Raw genomic sequence first — 20,368 nt, 5'->3', positions numbered from 1 at the left:
TGACAAGACATCACCCTTCTTCCTCTTCCTCCACATCCTTGGAGGGCAGGGAGGAAAGGTCTCACCTGCATGTAAGACTGAAGCTTTAAAGTGAGTGGAAACTTCTTATACACAGAGTGGCCAGAAGCATGGAGACTTTGTCCAGTCTAATCAGGGAGAAGAAATAAAAGGAAGATGGTGGTGGCTGTAGGAGTCAGCCATGAAAAGCTAAATATGAACCGATCACCCAAAGGAAGTTCTTAACTTCCAACCATTATCACCTGCCAGAGTAGGACTCAGCCATCGATAAGTTTAATGGAGGCCTGAGTCGCAGTAGTTTATCCTGAAGCCATACCTGGTTACAGGAAAAACCATAAACTAAGATTACCTGAGCACCACCCAAGAACAGACCATCCAAAGGAAATGCCTAATGTCCCAACCATTGTAGATAGGATCACCTGCCAGCATACATGCACCAGGACACCCTAGACAAATGTCAGCCAATCAGGGGCCCTGAACCTCAGAAACCCCTCACCCCCACCTTTACTACTATAAAATCCCAACTCTAACTGAGCTCGGGACTCTTCTTTTATTCTAATACGTTGGATGTGCAGAGAGACCGAGTTTGCAAACTTGCATAAAATAAAGGCTCTTTGCTTTTACATATGGGACTTGGTCTCCTTGTTGGCTTTTGGGGGACTTCGCAGATTTGGGCATAACAGCGGCAGATGTGAAATTATCATTCCAGGATCATGCCTTGGCTACCACCCACAGAGAAAGACTCAGTGATTACAGAGCATGGAAAATCTTATCATGTGGAGAATTTTAGGCTGTCTGCTCTTCTTATGATAATTTACAGAGTCAATCACCATCAAAATCTTCGCAGACTTTTATTTTTTCCTGGTCAATATTGAAAAACTAACTGTAAATTTGAAATGTCCATGCAAAAGGTTGATGATGGTCAAATAACTTTTAAATGGGAGCACAAAGAAGATTAACGTTGTGTGACTTCCAGACCTACTCTAAAGCCACAGCCAGATTGTACTGTGCCAGAATAAAAGTCAACATGCAAGACCACAAGACAGAAAAGAGATTTCAGAAAAGACTTGCACATCTAGTTCATTTGCTTTTGACAGAAACATCAGCAACGAGGGGAAGGCTGTGTTCCCCGCAGGGTGTGCTGGAGGAATCGGTACCCATGTTGAAGAATTCACCTCAATCCTTGTGCTTTACCAAATGAGGACAGCGAAGAAGAGGGACTTTATGTCTTCATTTAAGGGCTAAAATTACAAAATTTCTACAAGGAAGAAAATAAAATGTTTTTGTAAACATAGGTTTAGGCAAATAATCGAAAGTAGACAAAAACAGATAAAAGTAAAAGTTAATAAACTGTATCAAATGGTAGCAAATCTCCTTTTCTTCAAAGCACACTGCCAGAGAAGAGGGATGGTGTGCCAGCTCTGGAGGATGCTCCAGCAGCCTCCTTACCTTACAAGGAGCCTGTGTGTGCAACGGCCCAAACAGCGTTGGCATGACAACATCAACAGCCCCATTCCAAAATGGACAAAGGACAGAACAAACAATCTAAAGGAGTACGCAAGAGGAGATGCGAAAATGGGTATGCATGCTCAGTGTAGTGAGCTTTTGGGAATCCCAGATCAAACCCACAGAGGGATGCCCCGTCTCAACTGCCAGCCTAACACAGACAGCAAGGATGGCTTCGCAAAGATGCTGGGGGTGGGGGGGATATGGTAAACTGAAGCTGTCATGGATTGACTACTTAAATATAATTTATATAACCATTTGGGGAACCAGTGTGGCCGTTTCTTGTCAAATTTAACACATAGACAAGATTTAGGAACTCCATTTCTAGAGATTTAACCAAGAGAAAGGCTAAGTGCACCAAAAGACCTCTATACGCCTGCTCACGGCAGCTTTTTCCATGGCAGGCCCTACCTGGGAACAAGCTGAATGGCCAGTGAGTCAGCGAATTCAGAAACAAACTGTGATTCATTCACACAACGAGATACTGCTTAGTAATAAAGAAAACGCGATGCATAAACCCCATGAATGGATCCCTCAGACAGCATGTTGATGAAAGGAGCTAGATACAAAAGGGAAACTGGCTCCAATCATTCGAAATATTATAGCAGGCACAAATAATCCATAGCAACAGAGATCGGCTTAGTGGCTTCCTGGATGGGGAGGTGCCGACAAAGACTGACTGCCGAAAGGGAAGAGGGGGATTCTGGGCGAAAAGAGGCGGTGATTATGTGTTGCATACATTTGTCAAAGCCAACAACCTATATTCCTAAACTCTGGCATATTACTGTATATGAATGAGCTGGGCAGTGGTGGCACATGTATTTAATCCCAGCACTAGGAAGATCTCACAGAGGCAGGCAGATCTCTGTGAGTTTGAGGCCAGCCTTGTCTATAAGAGTTAGTTCCAGGACAGGCTCCAAAGCTACAAAGAAATCTTGTCTCATATATATATATATATATATATATATATATATATATATATATATTAGACACATATATATGTGTGTGTATGTATATGTGTGTGTGTATATATATATATATATATTTGTTTGTAAATTACATCTTAGTAAATTTAATTATTTAAAAAAACCCCACAATTTCAACCAAGATTCAGGCAGCTTCAGCTTGCACAGGAAGAATTGTTGCTTCTGGTAAGTACAGGGCCAAGCAAATGTATGAAAAAAACTGTTTTCAGACATCAGGAAAGAGGTGATGCCGGTGTGGTTCCTGTGAGATAAGAAATAACACAGGGAAAACAGAAGCAAAACAGAGCCCAGCCGGCTCTGAGCTGGAGAGAATGGAGTCTAAGCAGACTGTGGTGGCTAGGACTGACAGAGTATCAGCATAGAACTAAATGCATGTACACAGTTGCGTGGGACAATGGTCTTTTATCCTGTCTCTTGTATTATTTTTAATAAAGCTAATTGGCCAGGAGAGAGGCAGGAAGTAGAGGTGGAATGTTGAGAACAGGAGAATTCTGGGAAGAGGAAAAGCTCAGACTGCAGTCTTCACCCAGACATAGAGAACTCAGATGAGAATGCCTCGCTGATGAAAGGTACCAAGCCACGTGGCTAACACAGACAAGAATTATGGGTTAAGATGTAAGAATTAATTAATAAGAAAGCCTGAATTAATAGGCCAACCAGTTTATGATTAATGTAGACCTCTGTGTATTTCTTTGGGACTGAACGACTGCGGGACCTGGTGGAAGAGAAACCTCTGTCAACAAATGGTGTCCAACGTGTGGATACCACAGGCTGGCTACTCTCAGACCATTTAGGCAACAGTTTACTGTCCATAAAATAAAAGGAGAGGATCGAGCATCCCACATGTTTTCCCTCATGAAGTGTATTTCCAAGTTAAAGTGTTGGTGAGGATTTTTTTTTTTTTTGAATTTGTAGCTCACAGATGCAGAAGAAATCATGTGAGTTGGAAGCTTCTGGAGGTAATGGATCCAGGCAACAGCTCCTGCCCAACCTTAGTTGAAAGGTTCAGGGAAGGATTCATAGTGAGGAATCAGCCGACACCCCTGAGCCCTCTGACAAACTGTAGTATCCCTAAGGGAAGGGTTGAGACATGTACTTGAATTTATTCTAATCTTGGGGTCTAACTGCCATCCACAGACTTATAAAGAAATTAATAAACAATATCAGAAATCCTATTCAAATACATAGATTATCCAAGAAAACCACTTGATTTTGCTGAAAAAAAAAAAAGACAGACAGAGAATGACACATTTTAGGATATAACCTCTGTCTCATTCCCCCTTGAAATGTTTGCATCTTCCTAAAGCCACGTGAACCCCAAGACTCTTGATTTTGGCACATGCTAACTCATTTCCTTTTCTTGGCCACCCTCCCTATGTTGGCTTTCTGTGCCTGGTAGAGGAAGGGAGTGTCTCTAGGGGACAGACAGGTGGCCTTGTTTCCCAGAGAAGATTAGCCATAGTTTCTTTGTGCTGCATTTACACATTTGAGGCACAGAACACATTTGGTATTAATAGCACACTAAGTCTTTCAACAACAACCATGATACACTATAATTTAAAAAAAAAGATCAAGTACCTTCAACTATTCATCCACTCAATCCGCTGTTGTGCCAACTCTCTTGAGGAAGAGATTTATTTATTTTTCTTCATGGAGCAGAGCACCTCGTTCATAAGTGTTCGATAAATGTTTGCTGAGTGAAGTATTAATTAGAAAAAAAAGCAACTTAAATAGACTCCCCTGGAAACGTATGCAACAGCATTTGACTTTCCTATTAAATGCTTAAAAAAAAAAACCGTGCCCACTAGTTCTTAAATGAAACTGGAAAGATAAGCATGCTTTGAAAATAACGCCAAATATCCAACGAGTGTTTCAAACTCGGGAAGCCATAGTTGTTCTGATTCTCAGTCTCTCTGTGAATCAGATTACGTTGTCGGCGGGCGGGTTGGTTCATTTCCCAACATCTCTCCTCCACCCCCCCCCCCAATGTGCTAGTTCTGGCTTCACAGCCCATTTCTCTCCTGGTGGCCTTAACGCACAGGGACCTTGCTGGGTTTGGGAAATCAGGTGCTTTGTCCTGAGAGGGTACAGCCTGGACAGCCAGGGTTAGGGTTACCGTGTTTCTTTTTTGGGAATGGCTCTGCCAGGAAAGCCGCCGGGCAGGCCTCCTGTGTTCTGGTAACAAATTTCAACCTGTAGTCATATAGCGATCAGATAACAGCAGGGGCCACCCTTATCGGAGACAAAGTACACCCATTTATTAAACTAACAAACTCCTAATCTCTTCATGGATTTAATGAATAACTTTCAGTAAGACAGCATCTCTATAGAGACACAGTCCTGTAATACTCACCAGGCATACAAAGCTAAGCATCCACCTCTTTCGCCTGCTCTGCGTGCCGAGCAGAAACGGAATGAATTTTCTGTGGCTGCTATAACAAGTTACCTTATCTGGCTGGTTTGAAACAGTAGCAACGGTTTTTATTTTGCTTTGTTTATTTTTCTCTTAGTGGTGGAGGCAGAGGTTGAAACCCAGGTGTTGTGGCGGCCACGCGCCCCCTGCAGGCTTTCAAGAGACTTACTCCTGTCTCTTCCAGGTCTGGAGGCCCGCTCAGATGAGCACAATTCTAAGCCCTACTTAGAATTTTTCATAGCCTTCTCCTTTTGCCTTTTAAAAAAATCCCCAGCTCTGCTGGATTAGCCACTGCCTTATGTATGCAGTCGTCTCGATTAGATCACTTGCACCTTATTTCTGAACAAGTTATTCCTAGCCCCCCTCCCTCCCGTTGCTGTAATAAAATACTGCAGCAAAAGCAACTTAAGGGAGAAAGGGCTTCCTTTGTCTCACAGTTCGCAGGGCAGTCCTTCCCAATAAGGAAGTCAAAGCAACGGGAGCAGAGAGCTGCTAGTCAGTCACAGGGCGTCCACCTCAGGAGAGTAACGAATGCGCACATGCGAGGGCTCAGCTTGGGTTTGCCCACTTTACAGTCACGAGGGCAGAACCGTCACTGGTGAGAGTAGAGCTCTGCTGTGGCAGATCCAGAGAGCGCTCTCAGCCCTCCTGTCAGGGGAGATAAGGAGATGGCTCTTGTAGAGCGGGAAATGGGCCTTTTTCAGACAACAAATCTGCCTAAACTTTAATCTTGGGTTTCTCGGTCCCCGGCACTATGAGAAATAAGATTTTTGCTGTTTGCAGGCTACTGGGTCTGTGGACACAGTTTAAAGAGACTAAGACAAGAAGCAGAAATCTCCTAGATTACAGAAGACATTCTTGTTTGGAAAATCTGAGTGTTTTGTCAAGACTGATCAATTCTTTTCATAACTGTCTATTCTTTAAAAATTTAAAAATATTAATTTTTTTGTTTTAAATCTCCTGTATGCACATGTATCTGTACATGAGTATATGCACATGTCTGCAGGTGCCTGTTGTAGCCAGAGGATGTTTGATTCCCTGGAGCTGGCGGTCCAGGTGGTTGGGAGCTGCCTGATATTGATGTTGGGAACTGAACTCGGGTCCTCCAAAAGAGCAGTGACTGCTCTTAATCATTGAACCATCATCTTTTCAGGCCCCAACTGTTCGTGCTTAAGTCCCAGAGCCAAGGAAAGATTCCATTCCTTCTCTTAGCCACTTAGGAATGGTCGCTGCCTCGATCAAGACATTTCCTCCGCATGCCGCTATCATTCTTCCTAGGTTGGTTCTACATAGAGGCATTGGGCACTGTGGTAGCGAGACAGTGCTGAGAAAGACACAAAGGGCTCTTACTGCAAGGAAGTGGAGCACTCCGGAGGCAGAGGCAGGGGGATCTCTGTGAGTTTGAGGACAGCCTGGTCAATCCAGCTAGTTCTAGGGCAGGACAACCAAGGCTGCCCAGAGAAACCCTGTCTTGAGAAACCATACTAAACCAAACAAAAAACCAACACCCCGAGCCCCCCACCCCACAAACAAGCAAGCAAAAAAGGGGGGTCGGAAAGTGGGATCATGAAGTATTCTGTTTTCTTTTTAAAAGTGATTTCTTTCAAAGATTCTGGAAAAAGGAATGTGGTCAAAACAGGTCACATGCTAACAAGATGATAACCAGCGAGAAATGTCTTGACCCTAACTGCTATGTATTCTGGTAGCAGCAGTGGCATCTCAGTTAATGGCGGCGCCATTTGTAATTCAAGTCCAGAAATAAAATGTACTTTATCACAATGAGGTCCGGGGTATTGATTAACACACAGGATTAAACATTTTAAGGAAGAATTGCGTTAGGGAGATGAATTAATAAGGGCGAGTGCTCTGGAATATAAATGTCTGCTGTCTCCTTTCTCCATCCTAGGGTACCCCAATATGTTTCCCATTACGATCATCCTTTGCTCCTTTCCTTCATTCCTAGGTCCAACGGCGCAGCAGAGATTTCGATAATATGCGGCAAACATTTGCTTGAAGCTGAGCTGTTCTTTGAAGGGTGGAGTCCAAGAGAGGCTGGCGGAACTGTGAAGAGAAGTTTCGGTAGAGAGCGAAGGGTTTCTCTTTTTAAAAGCCAGACCCTGTAGGATGCTTGTACTAAGCGTTAGTTTGCTGTAAGAATGTTGTTGAGACCCAGCTCCAGGATTTTCTTGTGCTTCTCGATAGTGTGTTGAAATCATTCAATTCAGAACTATTGAACTTTGAGCTTGTGTTGGAATTCAGGTGCATGGGCTACAGAAGTAACCAAATGTCTTATAGCACACCATGGCTAAAATTTTGGTTGGAGTCCTGCCTCGTGACAGTCTGTTGTAGTTACTGATTCTGACACCGGAGGGCGCTCCAAAACCACTTACTCTGCTCAGTGAGCGGAAACTGGGAGTTTCTGAAACTACTGAACCAGAGCCTAGGACAAGGGGTTAGAACAGAAAAGAGACCTAACAAGTGACTATGAATTATTTCTTCTGAAAGCGTAAGCTACTGTTTCACAAAATTAGGTTTTCATGCTTTTAGGTCATTTGTGTGGAAGCTTAATTTTTCCATGTTAGAAGTCACAAAGATTTCAAACTCAGGTACTTTTCACTACTATTGACTGGGTTTTGAGACAAGGACTTGCAGCCTGGGCTGTCCTGGGACTTGCAGTATTTCTGCTTCAGCCTCTCAACTGCTGGAATTATATGCATGTGCCATCACCCTTGGTAAAATACAGGCTGGTGTGCTGAGAGTCAATCTCCATTTTTGTGGGAGAAAAAAGAAAGACTGCTTCTTGGTGATGATGAAAACCAATTCTGTTTCTAGAGGGCCATGCCTAAAAGTTCATGTCAGTTCTTCCTTCTGAATCCCAGAAGGAATTTGAGTAAAGCTCATAAAATAAAAATGAGATGAGACCTTTAAAAAATACCCCGAGTGTTCAAAATACCCCCCACAAACAAACAATCTTGGTTTTAGCATTTACCTCAGCCAGAGGCCTGAGTGCTCACCACGGCTGAGGACCTTATATTCCTTGCCACTTCCCTAATGTCAGCCTCATCCCTTCTTCCTAAAGCTTGCTTTCCTCTCTGTCTGGGCTCCCCCTCAGTGGAGGGAGATGCCTGCCAATAAGAACTGAGATGTCCTTCTCTTCCCGGCGTCTATGAAGATGGCATCCCCACTTCACCACGTAGCCATCCTTTCTGTTTATGTATCCTCCCAAGACAGCCTCCGTGGGGATGGTCACCCACCTCCCTCCAGATGATTTTCACCTGTTCCTTCAGCTATAGGATGAGACTTTGTCAGTTTCTACTGCTGGAAATAAGGGTGTTCACCCAGCAACCTCGCATCCCACTTCACTGAATTGTGCTAATCCTGCTTCTGATTTTAAGGAGCACCCCAGTTTTTACACTTCTGAGGGGCATAGTCCCCCCTCTTTTTGGACATAAGTCTACCTTCCCAAAGGCTGAGGTGACCCAGTAGTCCCTTTCTTTTATGCTACTGGCCTCCACGCTGACAACTGTGTCTTCCCCTTCTCAAACTCTACGCGGGACCACCACGTCACCACCTTTATTTCTCCACTTTGTTCACTTTCTTTCCTTAGGTCCTCAGCATCTCGTTTAGCTTAGCAACTGTCCTTCATGGATCTCAGAGGTAGTCCTAAGAGCCAAAGTTACTAGTGATATGTCTAATGCGCAGCTACCACCCATTAAAGGAAAACTTTGACCAGCTAAGGTGTCCCAATCAATCCATTTTGCAACATTTTCAAATATCTGCTTGATAATACCTGCTTTGTACGGGAGGTAGCAAGAATCAACAGTCTTCAATCTTGGTCCCCCCACCAGCTCAAAGATTAGGGCAGAGGCTGATGCCTATAATAACTGATCCACAGCATGTTCCTTTTAATTAGGAGTCATGCATGGGCAGAGGAAGATTCTGGATGGTTGTTAAGGAGCAGCCTCATTCTGGCTTCCCTATGGAACAGCAAGGTGGGGGATTTCTTCGGTATTCCCATTCATGTGTGACTTTCAACCTGTTTTCCTGTTTTATTTTGACCATCTACGGTGGGGGGACACAGGCATGTATGCCCACCCGCAGTCCAGACCTCCCCCTACCTCTACATCCAAGGCTTGGGCTGCCTACGGATGTGACTACTGTCAGTCTAAATGGCTTTTCACTTGACAGTCCTCGATGTTCTCAAGCCTCTCACCTACTCCTTTTTTTTTTTTTTTTTGATTTTGCATTACTTGGGTTTTATTTTTTTTTCTTTTTTTTTTTAAATTTATTTATTTATTAAAGATTTCTGTCTCTTCCCCGCCACCGCCTCCCATTTCCCTCCCCCTCCCCCAATTAAGTCTCCCCCCCAGCCCGAAAAGCAATCAGGGTTCCCTGTCCTGTGGGAAGTCCAAGGAACCCCCACCTCCATCCAGGTCTAGTAGGTTGAGCATCCAAACTGCCTAGGCTCCCACAAAGCCAGTGCGTGCAGTAGGATCAGAAACCCATTGCCATTGTTCTTGAGTTCTCAGTAGTCCTCATTGTCCGCTATGTTCAGAGAGTCCGGTTTTATCCCAGGCTTTTCCAGACCCAGGCCAGCTGGCCTTGGTGAGTTCCCAATAGAACATCCCCATTGTCTCAATGTGTGGGTGCACCCCTCGCGGTCCTGAGTTCCATGCTCGTGCTCTCTCTCTTTCTGCTCCTGATTTGGACCTTGAGATTTCAGTCCTGTGCTCCAATTTAGGTCTCTGTCTCTTTCTCCTTTCATCGCTTGCTGAAGGTTAATATTCAGGAGGATGCCTATATGTTTTTCTTTGGGTTCTCCTTATTTAGCTTCTCTAGGATCACTAATTATAAGCTCATTGTCCTTGGTTTATGGCTAGAAACCAAATATGAGTGAGTACATCCCATGTTCCTCTTTTTGGGTCTGGCTTACCTCACTCAGGATAGTGTTTTCTATTTCCATCCATTTGTATGCAAAATTCAAGAAGTCCTTGTTTTTTATTGCTGAGTAGTACTCTAATATGTATAAATTCCATACTTTCTTCATCCATTCTGCCATTGAAGGGCATCTAGGTTGTTTCCAGGTTCTGGCTATCACAAACAATGCTGCTATGAACATTGTAGAGCATATACTTTTGTTGTATGATAAGGCCTCTCTTGGGTATATTCCCAAGAGTGGTATTGCTGGGTCCAGGGGTAAGTTGATCCCGAATTTCCTGAGAAACCGCCATACTGCCTTCCAAAGTGGTTGCACAAGTTTGCATTCCCACCAGCAATGGATGAGTGTACCCCTTTCTCCACAACCTCTCCAACAAAGGCTATCATTGGTATTTTTGATTTTAGCCATTCTGACAGGTGTAAGATGGTATCTTAAAGTTGTCTTGATTTGCATTTCCCTGATCGCTAAGGAAGTTGAGCATGACCTTAAGTGTCTTTTGGCCATTTGAAGTTCTTCTGTTGAGAATTCTCTGTTCAGCTCAATGCCCCATTTTATAATTGGGTTGATTAGCCTTTTACGGTCTAGTTTCCTGAGTTCTTTATATATTTTGGAGATCAGACCTTTGTCAGTTGCGGGGTTGGTGAAGATCTTCTCCCAGTTGGTGGGTTGCCTTTGTGTCTTAGTGACAGTGTCCTTTGCTTTACAGAAGCTTCTCAATCTCAGGAGGTCCCATTTATTCAATGAGGTCCTTAATGTCTGTGATGCTGGGGTTATAAGTAAGAAGTGGTCTCCTGTGCCCATGTGTTGTAGAGTACTTCCCACTTTCTCTTCTATCAGGTTTACTGTGTTCATACTGATATTGAGGTCTTTAATCCATTTGGACTTGAGTTTTGTGCATGGTGATAGATATGGATCTATTTTCATTCTTCTACAGGTTGACATCCAGTTTTGCCAGCACAATTTGTTGAAGATGCTCTCTTTTTTCCATTGTATACTTTTAGCTCCTTTATCGAAAAATCAGGTGTTCATAGGTTTGTGGGTTAATGTCAGGGTCTTCTATTCGATTCCATTGGTCGACTTCTCTGTTTTTATGCCAATACCAAGCTGTTTTCAATACTGTAGCTCTGTAGTAGAGTTTGAAGTCAGGGATGGTAATGCCTCCAGATGATCCTTTGTTGTATAAGATTGTTTTGGCTATCCTGGGTTTTTTGTTTTTCCATATAAAGTTGATTATTGTCTTCTCCAGATCTGTGAAGAATTTTGATGGGATTTTGATGGGGATTGCATTGAATCTATAGATTGCTTTTGGTAGAATTGCCATTTTTACTATGTTGATCCTCCCAATCCAGGAGCAAGGAAGATCTTTCCATTTTCTGGTGTCCTCTTCAATTTCTTTCTTCAAAGACTTAAAGTTCTTGTCAAATAGATCTTTCACATCCTTGGTCAGAGTTACCCCAAGATATTTTATGCTATTTGTGACTATCGTGAAAGGTGATGCTTCTCTAATTTCCCTCTCTGTTTCCTTATCCTTAGTGTATAGGAAGGCCACTGATTTTTTGGAGTTGATCTTGTATCCTGCCACATTACTAAAGGTGTTTATCAGCTGTAGGAGTTCTTTGGTAGAGTTTTTGGGGTCGCTTATGTATACTATCATATCATCTGCAAATAACGAGAGCTTAACTTCTTCTTTTCCGATACGAATCCCCTTGATCCCTTTATGTTGTCTTATTGCTATTGCTAGAACTTCAAGCACTATATTGAAGAGGTATGGAGAGAGTGGACAGCCTTGTCGTGTTCCTGATTTTAGTTCACCTACTCCTATTTTAAATAAAGCTTCTTTGTCTGCAGTGTTCCTGAAAAAATAACTCCCAAATTGTGTACGTGCAGGCACACACTGCTTACAGGTAGGCATGCTAAGATTAAAGAGTAGGGTGAGAGATGAAAAGAGCCTGCTAGGCTTCTGCCAGAAGCCATGTGCTGCCTGGGCCACCTACTCCCAGCCTCCTCCTCTCAGAAGCCCATGGGAGAAGAGTCTTCTGTCCCTAACCCAGATGCTCCCCAAGTGCGTAATTTCAAAGCGTGAGACAGCTGGCTTGAGAGAGGCTGGTGTTTATAATCAGACTTTGGTTGCCTGTTACGGCGCTAATGGGCTCTCTGAGTCCAGATGGCCACCCCCTTGGCCAGCTTACATCTGGCTGAGAATGCAGAGAAGCACGTAGTTGGCTGGAGGGATGGAGATGTCCCTCTGGGGGACGTGATGATGGAAGGGACTTAGGGGGCTGTTTACATTGCACTCCTCAAGCATCTGGGATTCTTCTCTCCCGATGCTCAGTCTCACTGTCCCTCCCCCACCTCCCCAGATCCCAAATGCACAGACACCAAAGCTCACACCAGACAAACGGTTCCCTTTGGTTCCTTTCCTATGACGGCAGAACACAGGCTTTCCCTAGGGAAAACTTGCTCTGTCTCCACTTTGAGCATCCATGTGAGACTGTCCCCTGCGTCTGTTGACCAGTTTACTTGTAGGCTTGTCCTTGGTAGTTCAGAAGATCAGGGTTACTTCCCATTGATGTGACAACCTTGAAAATATTTATGAAACCATTAGGCCACGTACAGCCAGAAATGGGCAGGCATCCTGTATGTTCTCACACGTGGAAATCAAATCTCTGTCCGTCTGTCTATCCCCCCTTTCTATATATATTTATTTTTCAATAAAATATCTACTATGGGAGACCTCTGATTTTGAGATTAAAGAGTTAGTTTCAGGACCATCTAATACTTCTTCTCTGATTGCCTCATCTCCTAGGAGACAGAATATAAAATGACTCACCAACAGCTACACAGTAAAAGTAAGATAAAGACAAAAGTCCAGGTTTGCAACTCATTCCTGTGTGTGTGTGTGTGTGTGTGTGTTTTATTTTACCCTCAGTTACCATGCTAGGTTAATTTTCTGAGTTTCCTGTCCTGTAGGGAGCTTTACCAGGGAGGCAAGCAGTGGCGACCCAGGCTGGTGTCCAGTTTATTGCTCTTTAGATGGCAAGAGTGCATTTGTGCCGAGGGGGAACAAAAAACAGGCTTGCAATTTTCTAAGGCGAATGTCTGTGTCATTAAAAATCCTGACGAGTCTTTTTCGGGAGGGCTCAGGGCCAGGCTGTCCCTTGGAAGGAAATGTTTGCTTTGCTCAAGAGTCTGTTGATGACAGATCCCCTTCAGGGCTCAAGGGGGATCCCCAACAGTTATCACTTGGTTCCTGGGACACATTGGTAAAGCGCCCCACTTTATCTGGACCTTGTTCCTTCGTGTTTCTATTTTGGTATCACTCCTAAACAGACTGGATCAGATGAGTGCTGTCTGTTCTACAATTGCAGTGGAGTGATAAGGATAATCCATTCTTGGATTACTGGAGGTTGGTCTGTGCATTTTCTCTGATGAGCCAGAAAGCGATTCAAGTCAAGAGATTTTCTGGAAGCAAATGGCAGTGTGGCCAGGACAACTGTTCTGAACAGTGCAGGAGTCTCTGATGATCGGAGTTTGGTCTCCAATGATGCTTGTAGAGGTCAGGGCTGCCTGTCAGTGTCAGTGTTGTGTTAAAAAAAAAATTCTCATAGGCACAGGGAGAAAGAGTAGAAGAAGCGGCAAAGGGGAGTGGCGGAGTCCTCTGCTTGGTGCTGGTTAGTTTTGACAGGCTAATCTGCATACTCTTGTCCTCATCCAGCTAAGAAGGGTGGGTCTGCAGGGCTAACAGATACCAGGGGCACAGGATGCTCCAGATGAGCAACCAAAGGGACCCATCAGTCTGGGTTTTTCCTGAGGCGCCTAAGGGTTTCGTGATGGGATTCACGCACAAAGTCCAGTTCTGCTGGAGGGATGGCTGACCTGACCCCTGCTATCTCAGGGGCTAATATGTTGTCATTTCAAGAGAGGACTGTTGACCTCCTCTGTGTCTGGCACCATGATCAGCAATGCAACACAAAAGGAAACCCATGGGTGCCTTGCCTTGGGAGAAGTCTCATTCTCATTCCGTTCATCCCTCCCTGTACATAAAGTGAATTTCAGAAAAAGTTCTTTTAAACTGGTGGTAGTTTTCCTCTCTGGGAAGGGGTTCACATTCACCATGCTGTGATTGTTATGGAAAATTTGGGGGCAGGGGTAGCTTTTCTGGTTTGCTGTATGATACTGGGGAAATCTATAACCTTTCTTGGGGTTCTTAGCCTCAGTAATAAATGATTTCAAGAATGGACTCAAATGGAAGCTCAAAGACAGTTTTATCGATGTTTAAAAGAAACATGCCAAGGCAAGCAAGCCGTGTGGGAGAGGAGACCGAAGGACGAGGAGGAGAGAAGTGGAGTTCAGCCAGCATAGAGGTAGGTTAGCCACATGCTAGGGTGGGCAGCTTTGGGGAAATTGAGACAAAGAACAAAGACAAAATGCAAAACAAAACCAACAAATAAACCCCACAAAACCAAATTATAAACCAGCCAAACAACAGCAACAAAAAGGATGTTTAAGCTCCCAGCACAGAAAAGAAGTAAAAAAAAGAAGAATTCATTATAATATTTAGCTCCGGGAAGGTGCGGTAGGGCATGAGATGGATGGCTCAGTTGAATTATGATACTTTTAGTAAAGAGCACGATTTCTTAGAAAGCCCTTCATCTGCTCCGTCCTGTCGGGATGGTGGATGGTCCACTGACATCTTTCGGTGGAGATGTTTAATGTGCTAAGACCAATGAGATCCTAAGCATGTTTAAAGAGCCCTGGAAATTCAATGAGATAATATCTCGAGTCTTATTTGTTTTCCAGAATCTGACGATGGTGCTGATGCTGCCCACTAGACATTAAGGAAATTATCTGACGGTTGGCCTTAATTATGTTTATTTTCTGCTTAGAAAATGATTCTACTGCACAAATTTTTTCCAAGGCTCCGTGGAGCTGATTGAATTAATAAGATCTTAGCCTGATTTTCTTGACACTCCCTTCATCAAAACTGCCCCAAGCAGTGAGTTTGCTAATGGTTGCCAGATGTAGGAGAAAGGAGATGGCCTGTGGCTCTCGGCTCTCTCTGCTGCTGTTGTTAATAATACAGTGGGACCCTGAAGTGATGGGTTCCTGTGGCCCCTTTTCAGAATTTCAATACTCTATAGCCACATGGAGTGCCTGTGATTTCAGATTTACGTGTTCCTATTATGGGGTGGTTGCAGACAGATCCAAAGACGCAGGCTTATTGAGATTATCATAGCTAATCCTACTTCAGGGTAGAAATGAACTATGGTGAAGGCAATTGCCAAGGGTAACTGTCCTGAAGACATCTCAGAGCTCGGAGCCCAACGTGTTAGCCCAGTGTAGTGAAAATGTGGACCCTAACCAAAGGTCAAGAAGACCAATGTCTCCTCCCATGCCCCTGTGCTTCATATGATGGTGGGCAAGGACACCAAAGGATCACAGCCTCTGTGCAGGGACATGGTCAGAGCCACTCACTTTTCCCAGAAGCCACCTCCCGCAGTTATATACCAAGTGTCTTTGATGCTGCCAGCCTGGCTGCTGTTCTGTTGCAGCTCAGACACCCACCAACACCACTCTCTTCTTGTCCACGTTAGGACCAAATGGACAAATGGGATGAGACAATGACCTAGTCATTCTGGGTAGCCAGAGCTGGTGGTCAGGGGATGCAACTGCTAAGGGGAAAGCTATGGATCTGTGCATCTGGAAAGTGGCAAAGGACAGGGGACAATGTCCTGTGTGAGGCAGGGTTCCAAATACCCTTCACATGGCCACTTCCCTTCCAAACTCACAAAAGACAAATTACTGAGATTCTGCAGACTCCTGGAGATGCCCAGGATGACATCAGCATATTGATCTCTTGTTTGCATTGCGAGAGTATCCATGGATGATCTAATCGTAAGTGCCACCAAGCACACAGTTCTGAGGACCTCTCAGGGAAAGGGGGCTGGAGACAGATTTGTTAATCTTGGCAGATGAACAGTAACAGTTAACATGAATACTTACCTTTCATTAGACCCTGTCCAAGGCATTTTATATATGTTAACCTGTAAGACATTACTCTTCTCATTTCCTAAGTGGGAAAACTGACCTATAGAGAGGCAACTTTCCCAAAGACCACATGGCTCATAAACAACAGGTCAAGGTGTGGCTTGTGCATTCTGACCCCACACCTGCATTGGTAACCAGTCTAATATGCTACGTAACAACCGAGCTTGTGTTTTCGTCTCACATTAGGGGTGGGGTTATATATTGTGATGTTTGGGTGTCAGATTGCTACAGCCATGAAGACAAAGTTAGATCTACTTATATCTTATAGTTCCAAGGTACCTTCATTAGCGGTTCCTATTCTATTCTTTCAATCTCCCTCACCTGGGGAATGGTGAGGTAGGATAACCACAAAGCCTTGGCTCTACCACTTACTGTTCTAGGACACAAAGAAGCTTATTAAGTAGCAGAATCTGTTTCCTTAATCTCCTCCCCCCCCCCGTGTGTGTGTGTGTGTGTGTGTGTGTGTGTGTGTGTGTGTGTGTGTGTTTCTCAGGGGACACTGTGGAGTTATTTTTCCACTGAAGTTTCTGGATTGAATTGGAAAGCCTGAGGAGTTGGATGGGGTACGATGACAGGCTTTCCTCAGGTGGTGGGCATAAGCACTGTATGACTGAAGATAGTTGTATAACTGAATATATTCTTAAGTACGGGCTTAGTGACCATATTCAGTGTAGTTCTGTTTTCTCTGGGTCCAAAACTCAGGCTTCTTTTTTTCTTCATGCTTAATTGCAAGTAGTTTTAATTGGATAAATTCCATGAATGGCCAATTAGGTTTCAATTTCGAGATCATATTTGAGGCCTCACCACAGCTTGGGATCTCTGCAAAGTGACCCATGTCTGGGCTTCCATCTGCTTAATGTTGCTTTGCCCATTAAGAGAAAAGTTAATGCTTGCCTAATTGTTTGTGTTGGGAGAGAAGCCAAGTCCTGCCCTTCCCTCAGCAGCTGCACTTCCACAGCTGTAACAGGAGCTGCTGGGCAGGGGAAGGAGAAGAGGCCTAGGTAGCAGGGAGACCCAGGGACTGCCAGGAGCAAGGGAGATAGATAAGTGTCGTCTTGGAGGGATTGGGGTGCCAGTGGTTTGAGACAGCAGGACCTTCAATTATGACCATGTGGCATGGAGACAATGAATGTACAAGCTGCTTACTGGAGAATGCTTGCTTGTTTCTTCAAGGGTGGCTGGTCTTCTGTCAGCACACGCTGCAGGTCAGCCAAGAGGCCCGTGGATCATTGTTGCCATTCAGTTTCCTGTCTTTTTCTTTCAAAAAACTGCCACTGGAGCAGTGAAATCAATGCTCTCCACTGATGTGGGATTCCCCTCTGTATGCTGTGAATACCATTGGTTAATAAAGAAACCGGCTTGGTCTGTAGCTAGGTAGAACTTAGTTATGCGGGGGGAAACTAAACTGAACGCTGGGAGAAAGAAGGTGGAGTCAGGGAGAAACCATGGAGCCACTGCCAGAGACATTGTAACCTTGTCGGTAGGCCACGAGCCTGGTGACAAAATATAAAATAATGGGTTAATTTTAGTTGTAAGAGCTAACTAGCAATACATTTAAGTAATTGGCCAAGCAGTGATTTAGTTAATACAGTTTCTGTATGGCTATTTTGGGAGTCAGGGTGGCTAGGAGCACACTAGCAGCTCCCTCCAACAAGCCACAATCACTATGTGATATGGCAGACTCTTAGAAGGACATTAGCTGGATCATCTTGTATAATGGTCAGAATGAAATGGAGGAGTAAGGTGCTGCTACTAATTTTGTTTTACAGTAGAAACTAACACATAGAGTGCTTGCTTTTTTTGAGTTAGTTCTTTCCGCACTTTTCAGAATCCAGGGACCGTAATGAGTCCACATGGTGCCTAGGCAATTAAAAGGGCAGCTGAACCCTTTTATCAAAAGGAGCGTCTTAGTCAGTGTTATATTGCTGTGAAGAGACACCATGACCACAACAACTCTTACAAAAGGAAGTATTTGACTGGGGCTGACTTACAGTTTCAGAGGATTATCCTCATCGTGGGGAGCATTGCAGCATGCAGGCAGCCAGGGTAGCTGAGAGTTTAATATCCAGATCTGTAGGCAGCAGGAAGAGAGAGACTCTGGGCCTGGCTTGAGGTTTTGAAACCCTGAAGCTCACCCTTAGTGACACACTTCTTCCAACAAGGCCACACCTCTTATTCCCTCTCAAGTAGCATCACTCCCTAATGACCAAGCATTCAAATATATGAGCCTGTGGGGGCCATTCCTATTCAGACCAGCACAAGGAGAGATGCTTGTCTTTGCTTTGGAAAATGACAAAAGCAAATGGGGTTTATTTTGAGCAGATGAACCACCAGCTTTTTAGCCAAAGGTAGAAACACTTCGCTCTTAGTACGAGAAAAGGGAAATTAAAAAAAATAATGGGGAAATGGTAGGTATTAGTCTTCTATTAGATGCAAAGTTCTGATGGAAGGTAAAGGAAATGTCTATCAATGTCAAATAACCACGGGGCATGTATTGAGCAAGAATAAAGCCTTGATGGAGAGTCTTCCTTTCCTTGTCCCCACTACCACTCCCTTCTGCAATCTGTACGCACCTTTGTACACAGGACCCTTTTAAGTCCTACCAGGTCTGTGAGGTGCAAGGGGTGAGGCACTGCCATGCCTGCTGCTCCAGGGCTCTCCTCGCGTCAGCGTAAAGCTCACGCCTATCTCATTTGATTGTCCATTGATGAGAGGAGGCAACTTGTGAGGTGAGAAACGGAGAAAGGTATGAGACCCCAGGAGGTCCCCATGTTGTGGTGGAAGTGATGTGTACAGGTTGGTAGGAGGTGGGAGAAATCAGCAATGATTTAACCTCAGCCTGCAAAGACTCAGTCCAAATACCAGAAAAAGGGAAGTTTGCTTCTGAAGCTTGTCTTGAAAGTATTCTTCTTCTAGGGGCCTGAAGAGATGGCTATGTGGTTAAGAGTACTGGCTGCTCTTCTAGAGGACCTAGGTTCGATTCCCAGCAATCATAAGGAGGTTCACAATCATCTGTAACTAGAGGTCCAGGGGATCTGGTACCCATTTCTGGCTTCTGTAGCCAACACACGTGATGTACAGACACACGGACAAAACACCCATATGTACCCAGTAAAAACCAAGTTACGAAAGAAAATAAACCTCCTTGTTCATCAGTTATAGCAGAATCACCTTTAATCCACATGCTCAGATCCCAAATATTAGAATCCTTGAAAGATGCTTAAAAACTGTTGGACCCTAATTTACAGCTGAGGATATGAACGGCCCACAGGGTGAGCCATCTGCCTCAGTGTTGATGTTGAAATTGGCAGAGTCAGACTTAAATCTCAAGCCTCGAGGTCAGAAAGGCCAGGGGTTTCCCCACTGTTCCTGCTTTCTTGTATGACCTTACAGAAAAGGAAACCTTGGTGTCCCCTTTCTCTCACACCGGGGGCTGATTTAAGTGCACTGCTCTTGTCACCTTAAGGGCAAAGCCCAGCTTCTTACCCTGTTTCTGTGTTCCCTCCTCTATACCTGCTGCTGTGCTCTCTGGGCGGAGCTGAGGATAAATTGTCGAAATTCTGGTGACTCTGTGTTTAACATTCACTATGAATTCTGGGGGCTGGGTGAGTCACTTGGTAAAGAGCTTGCTGTGCAAGCATGAGGACTTAAATTTGATCCCTAGCACCTTAAGACCACACCTCCATTCCAGCACTGCAGGAGCATAACTGTATTCCAGCACCCCAGGAGCACACCTGCATCCCAGCACCCCAGGAGCACACCTGCGTCCCAGCCCCCCAGGAGCACACCTGTATCCCAGCACCCTAAAATCACACCTGTATATCTGGCACCTCAGGAACACACCTGTATCCCAGAACCCCAGGAGCACACCTGTATCCCAGTACCCTAAAATCACACCTGTATCCCAGTACCCTAAAATCACACCTGTATATCTGGCACCCCAGGAACACACCTGTATCCCAGCACCCCAGGAGCACACCTGTATCCCAGCACCCTAAAATCACACCTGTATATCTGGCACCCCAGGAACACACCTGTATCCCAGCACCCCAGGAGCACACCTGCATTCTCAGCACCCTAAAATCACACCTGTATATCTGGCACCCCAGGAACACACCTGTATCCCAGAACCCCAGGAGCACACTTACAACCTCAGCATCAGGGAAGCAGAAGTTAGAGATGGGAGGGTCACCAAGGCTTGATGGTTGGCTATTCTTGCCCTGTTAGTGAGCTCCAAGTTCAGTGAGAGTCCCAGTCTCAAAAGCCAAAGTAGGAAGTGATAGAGAAAGACACCCCAAATTACACACGAATGTGGACATCTACACATGCACACAGACACATACACAGACTCAGAAACACAGGCACGGACAGACAGACAGACAGACAGACAGATACACACCACACACACAGAGGAGACAGAGGTATTCAGACAGTCAGATAGACACACACACAGACTAC

This window comes from Microtus pennsylvanicus, chromosome 10 (assembly GCF_037038515.1).
Source record: "Microtus pennsylvanicus isolate mMicPen1 chromosome 10, mMicPen1.hap1, whole genome shotgun sequence".
Taxonomy (NCBI): domain Eukaryota; kingdom Metazoa; phylum Chordata; class Mammalia; order Rodentia; family Cricetidae; genus Microtus; species Microtus pennsylvanicus.
The sequence above is the reverse complement of the archived record's forward strand: the minus strand, read 5'-3'. Positions refer to the sequence as shown.